The 12500-nt window shown below is 43.7% G+C and overlaps 1 protein-coding gene, 1 long non-coding RNA gene and 1 other non-coding gene across 3 annotated transcripts in view; 1 reads left to right on the top strand and 2 right to left on the bottom strand.

Moving 5' to 3' along the window:
- LOC123519057 (transcription factor Sp9-like) overlaps nt 1-12500 on the bottom strand; it is a 132635-nt gene that overhangs the window by 11838 nt on the left and 108297 nt on the right. The window lies entirely within an intron of this gene.
- LOC123519058 overlaps nt 2578-12500 on the top strand; it is a 33680-nt gene continuing 23757 nt past the window's right edge. Inside the window, exon 1 of the long non-coding RNA XR_006678966.1 lies at nt 2578-2701. This is a non-coding gene — a long non-coding RNA (uncharacterized LOC123519058). The remainder of the gene's footprint in view (nt 2702-12500) is intronic.
- Nucleotides 9283-9353, bottom strand: Trnag-gcc. The gene has a single exon. It is a non-coding gene; the product is annotated as a tRNA-Gly (tRNA).

Here is a 12500-nt window from a genome sequence, read left to right as displayed (position 1 = left end):
TTATTGTGGTTTTAAAATTAAGGCACATACTAAAAATTCATTCCCAATTATTTAATGATATACACCTGCGATAAGCCACGTGTTAATTGTATCAAACTTCCGGGCTTGAAATTCATACAGTGTGGACTTAATACCAGCTGTTCCTCGTAAACACTCTTTCTTTCGGAATGTTGAAGTGTTGCATGGCTGGAACAGATTCAACGCATCAGTAAAGGGTTGACTGCCCTCGCCAGGGTATGTTTTTCATGTCACGGGTAGATACAATAGTTCAAGAATAATGTAGTTTGATTAGTTATGTTTCTATCCCTATTTCCGAGCCATAGAGTGCGGTATTCTCTCTCTCTCTCTCTCTCTCTCTCTCTCTCTCTCTCTCTCTCTCTCTCTCTCTCAAAGATAAAATTAGTAATTGTTCATCTGATTGCATGTTTAGTATGAATTCTTTCGTGTTATTCTTGTTCTCAGGCGATTGATTAGCAACGTCCTTCACTCTGATCTTGTTTTAATGAGGCGTTAGGTAAACACCTCCGCGTGCCTTGCCGTGTTGAAGAGGCGCAATGGCAGAAGCACCTCCACTTCCTCTTCCTCATCTTTTGATATTCACTTGTGATATTGAAACTTGGCTTAAAGTTTACTTATGACACAAAGGTAAAGGAGGAATTCTCTCCCAAATAGGATTGAAATGCCATCAAACGATTTGACTAAAATGAAAAAAGAATCTGACAACCATCAAATGTTTTCTGCACCAGCAAGTATCGGTTTGTGCATTTTAATGACACAAATATTGTAGTGTCCAAGGTATGCAGGAGTCACCAATCTTATGTTCCAGTTTGAATAAGGGCTGGAAGCTCCCTCCTGACGAAAAATTCTGAAGACAAGAAGAATCGCAATAATGATGATGATGATAATGATAATACTAATAATAGTGATAATAATAACAATACTACTACTACTATTACTACTACTACTATTACTACTACTACTACTACTACTACTACTACTACTACTACTACTACTACTACTACTACTACCATCACCACAACTAATAATAATGATATTAACAAAAATGATAATGATAACAATAATAGACATTGAAAAAAAAATATTAGCATTTGTATAAACACTTCTTCACTATCAAGCAATGAACGTCAACAAACACTAAGACTCTGATTCTGCAAAAACGTGATTGTAAGATATCCGAATGTTTTGTCTTCATACACGTATCTCATAACCGTTTGATAAGACGCCGCGCCGTGAGATTACGAGGCGCCGCACACACGACAGCCATCTATCACAGCTGGTAACAGAGCAACGCGCCGCACACTGCTCCTCATTGTCGACCACTCCACCTGGTGAGGAATGGCCAGCACTTCCTACTCGTTACTCTCTTCGTGTTCTTTTATAGGAGAGCGAAAATTACACGGAAGAGTTGATGCATATTCTTAAAACTGTCAATAAATCTCACACAATGAACGATTCGAAATTCATATGAGTTGCACTTCACCTGTCAGTTCAAGCAAAGAGGCGGGACCCTCTCTGTTTTATCACGCTGTTATGGACTGTGGAAGCTGTTTGATGGTCCAGGAGGCTTGGTAAGGTGCTGGCGGTCCCTTCATCCCGTGGTGAGGCAGGCTGTGGGAATTGCGAACTGCTGCTGTCTTTGCATCTTTTATCACTTTTCGGGGACTGGTATCTCAGTAGACTTTTTCCTTTTATTAGTTTTTGTTGGCCTATGACACTTTTTCTCCTTCTTACATATATATAAAAAAAATATTGTAGAGTGCATTATTATCAAATGGCTATGCGGTGTGGTTTGCCTCCAGTCCAGAAGCAAACTACTAATAAGATAAACTAACAAGATATAGAAAGGAGAAAAAATAAATGATAGATAAAATGAAAAAAAAAACGCAACTCATGGGCAGTAAATCAGACAGTCCGCCCACTTTTATTCCCTCTCCAGCACGTCATTTATCTTCTCCCTCCTGCTGTTTTTATTTCCTTATTTCATTTACTCTTTTCCCAATCAAAGAGAGAGAGAGAGAGAGAGAGAGAGAGAGAGAGAGAGAGAGAGAGAGAAACAGGAAGGAGGCGTTAGATGCATTAGAAGGTGAGTGTCAGGGGAGTGCCAGTCATTCTCTCTCTCTCTCTCTCTCTCTCTCTCTCTCTCTTTACTTCCATATTCCTATTTCCCATTTTCTCACCTTCCGTTTTTTTTTTTTTTCCTTTCCCGTCCTCTTGTTTCCTTCAACCCTTACACTCCTCCTTTTCTGACCCCTTCTCTCCTTCTCTTCTCCCTCCTCCTTTCCTTTATAGTGAGGCGGTTCATTAATTTACCTGTGTGTGTGTGTGTGTGCTCTCGCCCTCCACTCAACTCTCTCTCTCTCTCTCTCTCTCTCTCTCTCTCAGTACTGGCACTGGGAGAGCAAGACAAGCTAGCGTGACAGTTTGCGATATAGGGCTGAAGGTGAAAGGTAAGGAGGGCCTCTCTGTGATGCTTCAATCTTTGGCATTGGCACTGCTGAAGTACCGAGCAGTTTCGAAATAAGTAACCGAAGCGGAGCGGTTCACTCCCACCAGTGTCGGCGGGTCTGCTCTGTGGTGCACGCGGTCGTGGGATTCTGTGCCTTTTCGAACAATTATTGTGGTCAAGGAAAAGTAAAACTGCTTAAGCCCTACCAAGACCGTGTTCCCAGCAGTTCAGCGGGTATGTTAAGTAGGTCATAAGATTAAATGAACAGCTTTCTTTGTGTATAGTAAGCGATATAGTTAATCTCTGACTAGGATGGTGGTGCCCTGAGCCAGAGAAGCAAAAGTTGCCAGACCGTCACACGCAACACCAATATATTGTGTTGTTACATTCATCAGTACTGTATAGTTATTGATCCTCTAAAGTCTTGTTAATTTAGGTAAATGGTGTGTAATATCGGAAATGTTATAGTCTCGGGATACGAAAATATGTGGTGGTGGTGGTGGCGCCTGGCAGTGGTGAACGGCGCGGCTGGCCGACACTCTGCCCACCCTGGCACTACAGCCTGCGCCAAAATCTGCTACACCTTCTGACACAACGTGTGTGAACAAAAGTAGCTCAGTTCTACTAGTAACTATATCCAGTATTAAAAGATTAATACTAATTTAGAGACTTTCTTTTAAATTTCAAACACTGTTGCCCGTTTTCAAACAACTTAGTTACTCATTTTTGCTCATAATTAGATGAGAGGGACGGGATTGATATAACAGTCATTGTATTCTGTTGGGATAATTGTGCAGTGATGTACCATCTTTTTACTGCAGTGCCTCAGCCTGGTTCACTATCACAGACTGTGCCGTGTTTCCGTCAATGCAGAAGTGATATCGTACATCAGGTAACACGGTGCAGCAAGCTGTCGACGCTGCCAACGCAGACGTCGACCTCGCAGCAAGCGTCGCCAAACGCCACAGCATGAAATGAAATTAACGCTTTGCTCTCTCATCATCACTGCTTTCCATACGCTCCAGTTAAAGATACTCGTGTTTTTTTAAGAGTATTTTTATAGTTCTGGTGATAGATTGGTAAGGTTTCTAGTTTACTGATAAGAGAAACTCTTGAAAACCCGGCAAGTTGTCTGTGTCCTTAAAAATTTTCGTAGTGAGAGGCGTAAGTGGCAGCGAGTTGTATGGAGTGATGATGCAAATTTGTGTGGTAAGACAGAGGTGAAAACGTGGCTCAAATGATCCCCACTACCCAAGGCAGAGGGTAAAACCCCTGAGTGTTGCGGTGCGGGTGATTAGGGATATCATACGCGAGGAATACAGTAGACGTGCCAAGAAATTATTAAAACCATGCTAGAAAGTAGAAACATCTCCTTGGAACTCTTGAACGAACACCTTGCCAGGCTGACATTAATATATAGGATGGTTTACCCTGTCACACATCCCACGGTGTGACGCAGAGCCCATTAGATGACCAGCTAGCAGGCTTACTGTTAGAATGAGAGAGAGAGAGAGAGAGAGAGAGAGAGAGAGAGAGAGAGAGAGAGAGAGAGGTTACACAGGGGAAAGAAATGGGACTTAATATAATAGAAGCTAATATAAAAAAGAAAATCGAAGGAGATATTAGTTCACTGTCTGGAGTTAGATCCGTGTTTTATTTAGCCACTATACAAACTAATCTTCTACATCTATGTCTTGTGAATGCGAATGTCTCTACTCCACACACACAACAAATGAGCAGCTCCATATCGTAAATCGCAAGTTACGAGGAACCACGGCCACGTAAGACATAAGAAGAGTTAGCGGCAAGATACGAGCAAGTGTGCGGGGCTCCCTTCTCTTCACCCCTGTGCAGTTTTACCTCCGTGTAGACAAGCGTCGTGATGAGGTGGCGATACAGTGGGTGATGGGTGTGCGGAGTCCTCGCTGAAGCCAGGCCAGTATTGATCACGAAAGGGGCGACGAACCGATGAATGATCGTCAAACAAATGGACACGTCACTCACACCCTAAAAAATAAATCTCCTAGTTAAACTCAGACTTCCATTTGAGTGAGTGGACGAGAGATTTAAAGAGAAAAAAACGTACATAGGTATAGTACTGAGCACAGTAGAAAGTTAGGAATGTCAAGGAGAAGGAAGGGAAGGGTGTGGGTGAGTACGGGTGTGGCGTGTGATGAGGTAATGAAGGTTTGGCTGGCAGTGTGAAGGTGGCAGTTACGGTATTTGCTAATGGAAGACAGATGGTGATGGGGAGTGAATGTGAGAAAGGGATGTATGGCGTGGATCTCTCATGAGGTTATCTGGCCAGGTATAACACAGGACTCTTGCAAGTTGGTGCTACTGAAAGGCAGAGGTGTGTGAAGAGGAACAGAGTGCGAAGAGAAATTGGAAAGGTGACAGAGACGGAGGTTGAAGAATAGGAAAGAAAGGAAAGAGTAAGATGAGGAGGAAGTGGTAAGTAAGGAGGAAGAGGTGAAAAAGAAGAGGAAGTTGAGGAGAGTAGGAGAGGAGAGAAGAGGAAAAAGGAGAAAAGGAAGAGGAAATGGAAGTGGAAAAGATGAGAGAAGATATAAAGAAGAGGATGACGAGAGAAGAAAGAAGACCAAAAGGAAGAGGAGGAGAGAAGGAAGAAGAAAAAGAAAATAATAAAAGAAGATGAGGAAGAAGAAAAAGAAAAAGAATAGAAAAACGAGAATAAGAGGAAAGAAGGAAGTAAAAAGAGAAAGTGAAGGGTAAGGAGAAGGAAGAGGAGGAGGTGGAGGAGGAGGAGGAGGAGGAGGAGGAGGAAGGACAAGCAAATAGATGTGATGGTGGTTTTTATTGCTGCTTATCAACACACATCTTTTTCTATAAATTGACTCAAAGCACAGCAGGAACAGAGCATTTCGGTGAGGAAGTAAGACAGACTGAGACGGTGAGATAGCGTAGCAGCAACAAACAGTCTGGCTGGTGGATACAAATTGCAGGGTTACGTGAAGTTAACACACCAATACAAATAAAGAGAGAAAGAAATTGGAAACAAACCATAAAGAGAGACAACCATGGACAAGAACTATTTAACTGTCTGACTAAATGACTGGATGACTAATACAATTCAATGAGACGAGAGGAAGAGGATAAACACTCATTATTGCCTGGGAAACAAGCAATAAGATAATCATCAGCTGGAGGTATTGATTGTAGGTGGCGGTGAAAAATTGGCTGGACACACGACACACCGCCTTGATCTGTGTTAGGCCGCACAGGAGAAGGTAGAGAGGCAGGCGAGGAAGGGGGAGACAAGAAGCATTATATCATTATGGCTGTTGTTATCCTTGACGAGGCGATGGTGAGATGATGTGCTTATGAAGAGTGAGTGGTGTGTATTATGTGTTGTAACTGTGCTTATCTTTTTTTTTTATTGTTCTACATGTGTATTCATCTATCTATCTTATCTATCTATATGGGTGGGTATGTGTTTGTGTTAGTTTGGAATGTGACTCGTATTAATGGTCTCTCGTTTATCTTTTTTATCTGTCTGTCCGTCGATCTGTTTGTCTGTGTTCGTCTCAATTTTTTTTTTTTTTTTTAATGCGGAATTTTCGTGTATTATTGTTATATTTTATTTTTTCTTTTCCTGAAATTTTCTTCGTGTCTATTTATACCGTACTTTATGATTAACTTTGTCTTGGTAAAGTTACACACACACACACACACACACACACACACACACACACACACACACACACACACACACACACACACACACACACACACACACACACACAACGTACTTCCTCGCAGTCAGCATGGAAGGCAAAGAACCAACACACACATGGCTGATCAAAAACATTCCTCTCAAATTATTCTGTTTTACGTTCCAACTCCCAGCACGCGCCGCCACCACGGCCACTATCAACACGATAAGCGAAATTACATCTGCTGTTTGCCCACCACGGAGGAATGAACGCAGGTGTCTGTTTTAAATGCCGTGCTCCTGTAAGAACACACACACACACACACACACACACACACACACACACACACACACACACACACACACACACACACACACACACACACACACGTGCGTGCCTCTACCCCACAAGCATCTTGAGCGGCGCTGGATAACGTGTTGTCATTGATTGCGGGTCATTTCTCTACTGAAGTTACGGCGTAATAAGAATGGAATAAACGTTGAAGTTACGACTGTGTTTACCGATTAAGGCTTCTCGCCCCTGACGCTAAGCACCGACCCCCACTGTAGTGACGGTCCTGGGAGAGCTGCACCGGGGAGGCGGGGAAGGATGGGAAGGTCGCTGAGTGGAGGAGGGAGAGGTGGCGCTGTGTTACCTGTGCGAGGCTGATCAATATGCCCAATGTTCATAAGCCTATAAATAATGAGGCTCTACGATGTGCGTTATTTTGCTTCTGTGTGGGAGTGGTGGGTGCTCGGTGTAGTGACTCAGACATTTCATTGACTTTATATTATACATTTTTTCTTTTACGCGTATTTTTCTTATATGAATGACTTTATTCCGTTGTGTTAGTGTAGACGTTTTTATCTTTGGAAATCCATCAACACTTCCTCACATTCATCATTTTTTAAAGTCATCTCAGTTGTATGATCATGGTGCAAATACGAAGATCGTCCCATAGATACGACACTTTTTTTCAGTTACCATGAAGTCCTTAGTACTGGGAAGGGGAGCGCATTGATTTCTCTTTTACAACGCTATTTATTTCTGTCCTTTAGGCGTTTTCCCTGCATCCATGAAACACTCTTGATAGGCCCTCTCTCCCTCAGTAGCCGTCACACCTCTTCGCCACCCTCGTCTCGGTGAAGGGAAGGCCATGTGGCGTACAGCAGGCCGGCCAGGTACTGGTGCGTGCCCGTTGGTGCCGTGCGCTGGGTTGTGCACGCATTAGTGGGAGGCAACAGTCCTGTAAGAATGAACTGTGGCACACACTGACCAGTTACCACAGAGAAGGAAATGTTGTGGTGACGTGTCGCTTGGGTGCGATGCGTGACAGATGAGGAGGAAATAACTATCGTCTGGAAGTGGCGAGTAGTGGGTGTAGGGAGAGGAGGCTCATAGGTGATGGGTGGCGGCGGCGAACTGGGTGGTCTGGGTGAGCGGGCGGCGGAACCTCCACGCCCTTGGCACCGCCTCGCTGCGTGGCAGTGACTAATGACTCCGTTCATTCAGGTTCGGTGAAGATTTTTTCCCCTCAGCTCTCATATTTATCTGGCTTCTTTTCTCAAATATTTTCCGGAATTTGTTGCGTCTTTATCTTGGACTGCTGCACCGATATCTTTTCTTTCTGTATCGTAACTGAACATAAACTTGCATACAAATATCTTTACATTAGCAATCTTACTCTATTTTTCACCAAATACGAAAGAGAATATAAAAAGTTAAAATTAATTATATGAATATTTCATACACTTATCGAAATTCCGTGGTATTTGCTCTAAAGTAAAACATTTATTGCTACGTCTCGGTTACCTTCACGCTTCCCTCTCAACACTCCGGCAGAGAGAACATCCATTCACTCACAGAACGCCTCGTGCATCCCTGATAAAAGCTCAAATCCCAGAAAGAAACTTGCGTAAGTGTTAGACCCACGCAACACATTGCTGTACTGTACCACTTTACTCACCTCTCCTCACACCACCACTCACTCATCCGGTCACTCACACACCTGCTTGAATTTTTTGAAAGAAGGAAAAAAAAGAAAATGATGTGGGTAAATTTGCTTATAATGATGAACGTAGTGTATTATAAAATTATTTCTCTGATATTAGTATTTTCCCCTCTTCCCGTGGACATGATTACAGCGCTGGGTGATGAAAGAGTAGCGCGGCGCTCTTCCTTTCCGAGAGGGACGGCAGGTAAGGGAAGTTGTGTTGTGCGTACGAGCATATACCGACACACTCCACCTGCAACTTTATGGCGACAAACTAAGACCGCTGCACCTTTTACTGAATTGCAGTAGTGGGGGAGGGAGGGGTGTCTTGTTCCCGTAGTTTTTTCTCTCTCTCTCTCTCTCTCTCTCTCTCTCTCTCTCTCTCTCTCTCTCTCTCTCTCTCTCTCTCTCTCTCTCTCTCTCTCTCATCTTTTGCTTTGCTTCCATCAGGATGAATGAATAGAGGAGAAAGAAAGGGAAAATGTGACAAGAACGAAAGATGAAGGTAGGAATCGTGAAGGAAGAGAGTAAAGGATAGATTGTGTGTTGAATTGAAGAGATACGATTCACTGAAGCTATTACCCTCAGGTCTGTTGCACGGTGCACGCGTGTGAGAATGTGCTTTCTTAAACATTAAAAATTAAGTAAATAATATGGTTAAGGTGAAACTGGAATGCTGAAGTTTTGCGGGATACCGAGTACCGTCAGTCTGCCTGGTACATGTGTTGAATAGATAGCGAGTGACATGCACTCCCTTGTGCGTGGTGAAAAGCACACACGAACTGGATTGTGGTTTCGTCACTTGGCCGGGAAAGCCGAGTTGCTGGCCGATACTACGTGACAACATCATTCTAACTGTTTTACGTTTTACAAATATCATTTAAATGCCTTACAAATATCCTTTAAATTGGTTAAAATTGTGTGACTGCACGCCTTACAGCCTTAGTCACCATTGAAATTGCGTCACGTGGCAACACCACAATGCTTCGTGATCAGTACATATCCAGGCTTCTCATGCACGGCTATTTGAGCATGTGACGAATGGTTCTAGCATTCTTTAATAAATAATTGTTATCAAGGATCTCTATAAATCAGCAGTTTCATTCTCTTGTATCTCTGCCAATTAAACGGATTGAAAAAAAAAATGCATCGGCCGGGAATCGAACCCGGGCCTCCCGCGTGGCAGGCGAGAATTCTACCACTGAACCACCGATGCTTATATAAACAGTATTCCGCAATAGGTAGTGTTACATAAATGGGTTAATAACAACAAATATAGTTCCAAAATCATAAAAGCTATGTCATAAAAGCAGATAAAATGATGGTTGGCTTTTTACGTAAGTACAAATGGACGCAAATAAACAGCCACGTCAGAATACTTTGCTCTGACTTGGGCACTCTTTCCTCTATCATGGGTAGTGTGTGTAGCGCCAGGAATCCTCACTCCACATCACCACTGCCATTCACCAAGAGACTAAAGAAATCTTAAAGGCTCTTGTATAATTCTGAATTGCTTAGGGCAGTATTCACCTCACCTCTCTCTCTCTCTCTCTCTCTCTCTCTCTCTCTCTCTCTCTCTCTCTCTCTCTCTCTGTATCTATCTTATTTTGTGTTCTGCATGTCCTTAATGTAGAAATTTACAGGATATTCATGGGAAGTGTTTTCGAAATAGTGTTAACTTGAGCTGGAGAGGAGAGGCGGTGATTAGTAGTGCAGGACTTGATGAGGGTTGACGTGATGGCGTTCCGCTTACTCCACGCAGGTAACAGAAGCTTTTACCAACGTATTTTCGTGTCATTAGAATGTCTTGTGAATACTTGACGGAGGTATTGAGCTGCAGCCTTCACTGGTGTTGGTGCTCGCTGCTAAACGCACCCCCTGTCCTCTTGTGCGTTGTGATTGAGTCAGAGCGTACAGCAGGTGTGTTACGAGGCGTCACAAGTCCCGGTTGACCTTTGCTGCTTGTACAACTGCGACATTTTTCGGTCAGCGTGTAAAGGTTCTGCATGCCGGAGACCCCTTGTGGAGTGTTTGCGTTAAGGCGGCACTCAAGGCTCGTGAAAGGTCGGTGGTGGGTGTAATGAAGGCAGTTGTGGTGGCGCGAGACGTTAACATGCAAGGGGATCATTACCTGGCTACGGCGGCTACGTGAAGGCAACGGGGCATTTGTTTCACTTATAGTCACGCTGCCACCTCCTCGCCCTGACGCTAAGCCCTTCTTGTGATGAATATTGCACGTGCGTCCGCCCACTGCACGCACTCCCGCCTCTTAGGGAACGACTGGTAATTCCTCCTGATATTTGTGTTATTGTACCGCGCTTAGTTTTATAGTCTGTCAGGTGTAGGCGCGTTGGTGTCTATGCTTCCAAGTGACGCTGCTGGAACAGAGGTGGTGATAGAGAGTCGGTGGAAGCAGCACAAGGCGTCAGGCTAGAGGAGACGGGTGGGGGCAGGAAGTGACTGGGCTCCGGTGGGTCAGTGGGTCCCGCACGCAGCAAATAAAGGGAATGTTCGAGTAGTTCTCGACACGTCACCTCATTGCTGTGTCCAGGTGTTGCTGAAGTGTGCTCCACGACATATCTTGCATCTCGCACGCAATGCAAGACAAAGAACTCTTTCTCTTCCACCTCCTCCTCCTCCTCCTCCTCCTCCTCCTCCTCCTCCTCCTCCTCCTCCTCCTCCTCCTCCTCCTCCTCCTATTCCTCCTGCTACTGCTGCTGTTTGATTATGAATATTTAAAATCTCACTCAATGAAGGAAGTACAGGAAAGAAATATAATGGAACAAAAACAGCGCTCATCTCTTCACCATCTAGGGTCGTCAGGGATACCTTCCGCGGAGAGAGAGAGAGAGAGAGAGAGAGAGAGAGAGAGAGAGAGAGAGAGAGAGAGAGAGAGAGAGAGAGCGCTCGCCAAGTAATTTTGTGAGAAATCAAAAGTCCGTTTTCTGTTCTGTCTTAACATGCTATTCTGTTTACCTTTTCTTCTGCGTGACACACACACACACACACACACACACACACACACACACACACACACACACACACACACACACACACACACACACACACACACACACACACACACACACACACACACACACACACACACACACACACACACACACACACACAGACACACACACACACACACACACACACACACACACACACACACACACACACACACACACACGGCAACAAACAGACAGCCTGCAAATGTGATTGCTTGCAGCATGACAGCGGAACTCCCGGAACATTGACCTGTGGTGTGCGTGGTGTATTATCTGTGTGTGTGTGTGTGTGTGTGTGTGTGTGTGTGTGTGTGTGTGCGCGCGAGCGTGCATTGCTAGGATGTATGAATATACAACACTGTTTAGTTTCCTAGAAAAAACCAAGAATCATTCAGGCGTGGTGTTCCACATTCATGAAAGTCTTCACTTGAGGCTTGACGTCGCTGCCGAGGTAATGGTGGAGAGGAGCACCTGAACTGTGCTATTTGACCATCATCCTCACGCCGTAAATACTGTGCAAATATTGTTAGCCTGCATATCAGAGTTATAGGCAAGGGTCTGGTTGTGGTGGTTGGGCGGTACAGGCGGGGACGCTAAGGAAAGGCCGTACTCACAGGTGACCCACTGCCTCGCCTCAGCATGCAACCTTTCTTCCCTCCCTTCAGCCCACCACCTCATGACACGACACCTTCACCTGTGTCCGCCTTCCTTTCTCCGTCTTCCTATCACTTAGTCCTTTGTCTATTTTTGTTTATCTTTTTACTTCTTTCTGGTCTTCGGTTACCTTTAAGTCATCTTCTCAATCATTACTTCCTTGAATTTGTAATATATATATATATATATATATATATATATATATATATATATATATATATATATATATATATATATATAGATAGATAGATAGATAGATAGATAGATTTTTTTTCAATTGTTAATAATTACCATTGTTTAGCCTTACGTTATTTATATTTTGACACAGGAGGATACCATGTAACATGAAAGCGGGTCTTTTCTTACATACTAATATGGAAGATACTTTAAGAATACTTTTACGTATGCGTAATCATGTGTTCCTTGAGGAAGCGTTAAGAGCTCGACTAAACAGCAAAAGTGCACGTTTTGTAAAAAAGATACAAACAGACAAATGGAACAATCATGAAGCTTCCGGTGTTTCTTGTACCCACAAGTCGGTTCCTCGTTAGTACACAGCAAGGATAAAAGCTGCGGGGTGTACTGTGCTAATGTCTTGACTGGGAGCACAGAGAGGGTAGTAAAGCTTTATATACTGAAAAATGGCTTGAGTAATGACCTTAACGGGGAAAAAAGCTAAGAGTAGCGTGACGATAAAC

This window comes from Portunus trituberculatus, chromosome 44 (assembly GCF_017591435.1).
Source record: "Portunus trituberculatus isolate SZX2019 chromosome 44, ASM1759143v1, whole genome shotgun sequence".
NCBI classification, from domain to species: Eukaryota; Metazoa; Arthropoda; class Malacostraca; order Decapoda; family Portunidae; genus Portunus; species Portunus trituberculatus.
The sequence above is the reverse complement of the archived record's forward strand: the minus strand, read 5'-3'. Positions and strand labels throughout refer to the sequence as shown.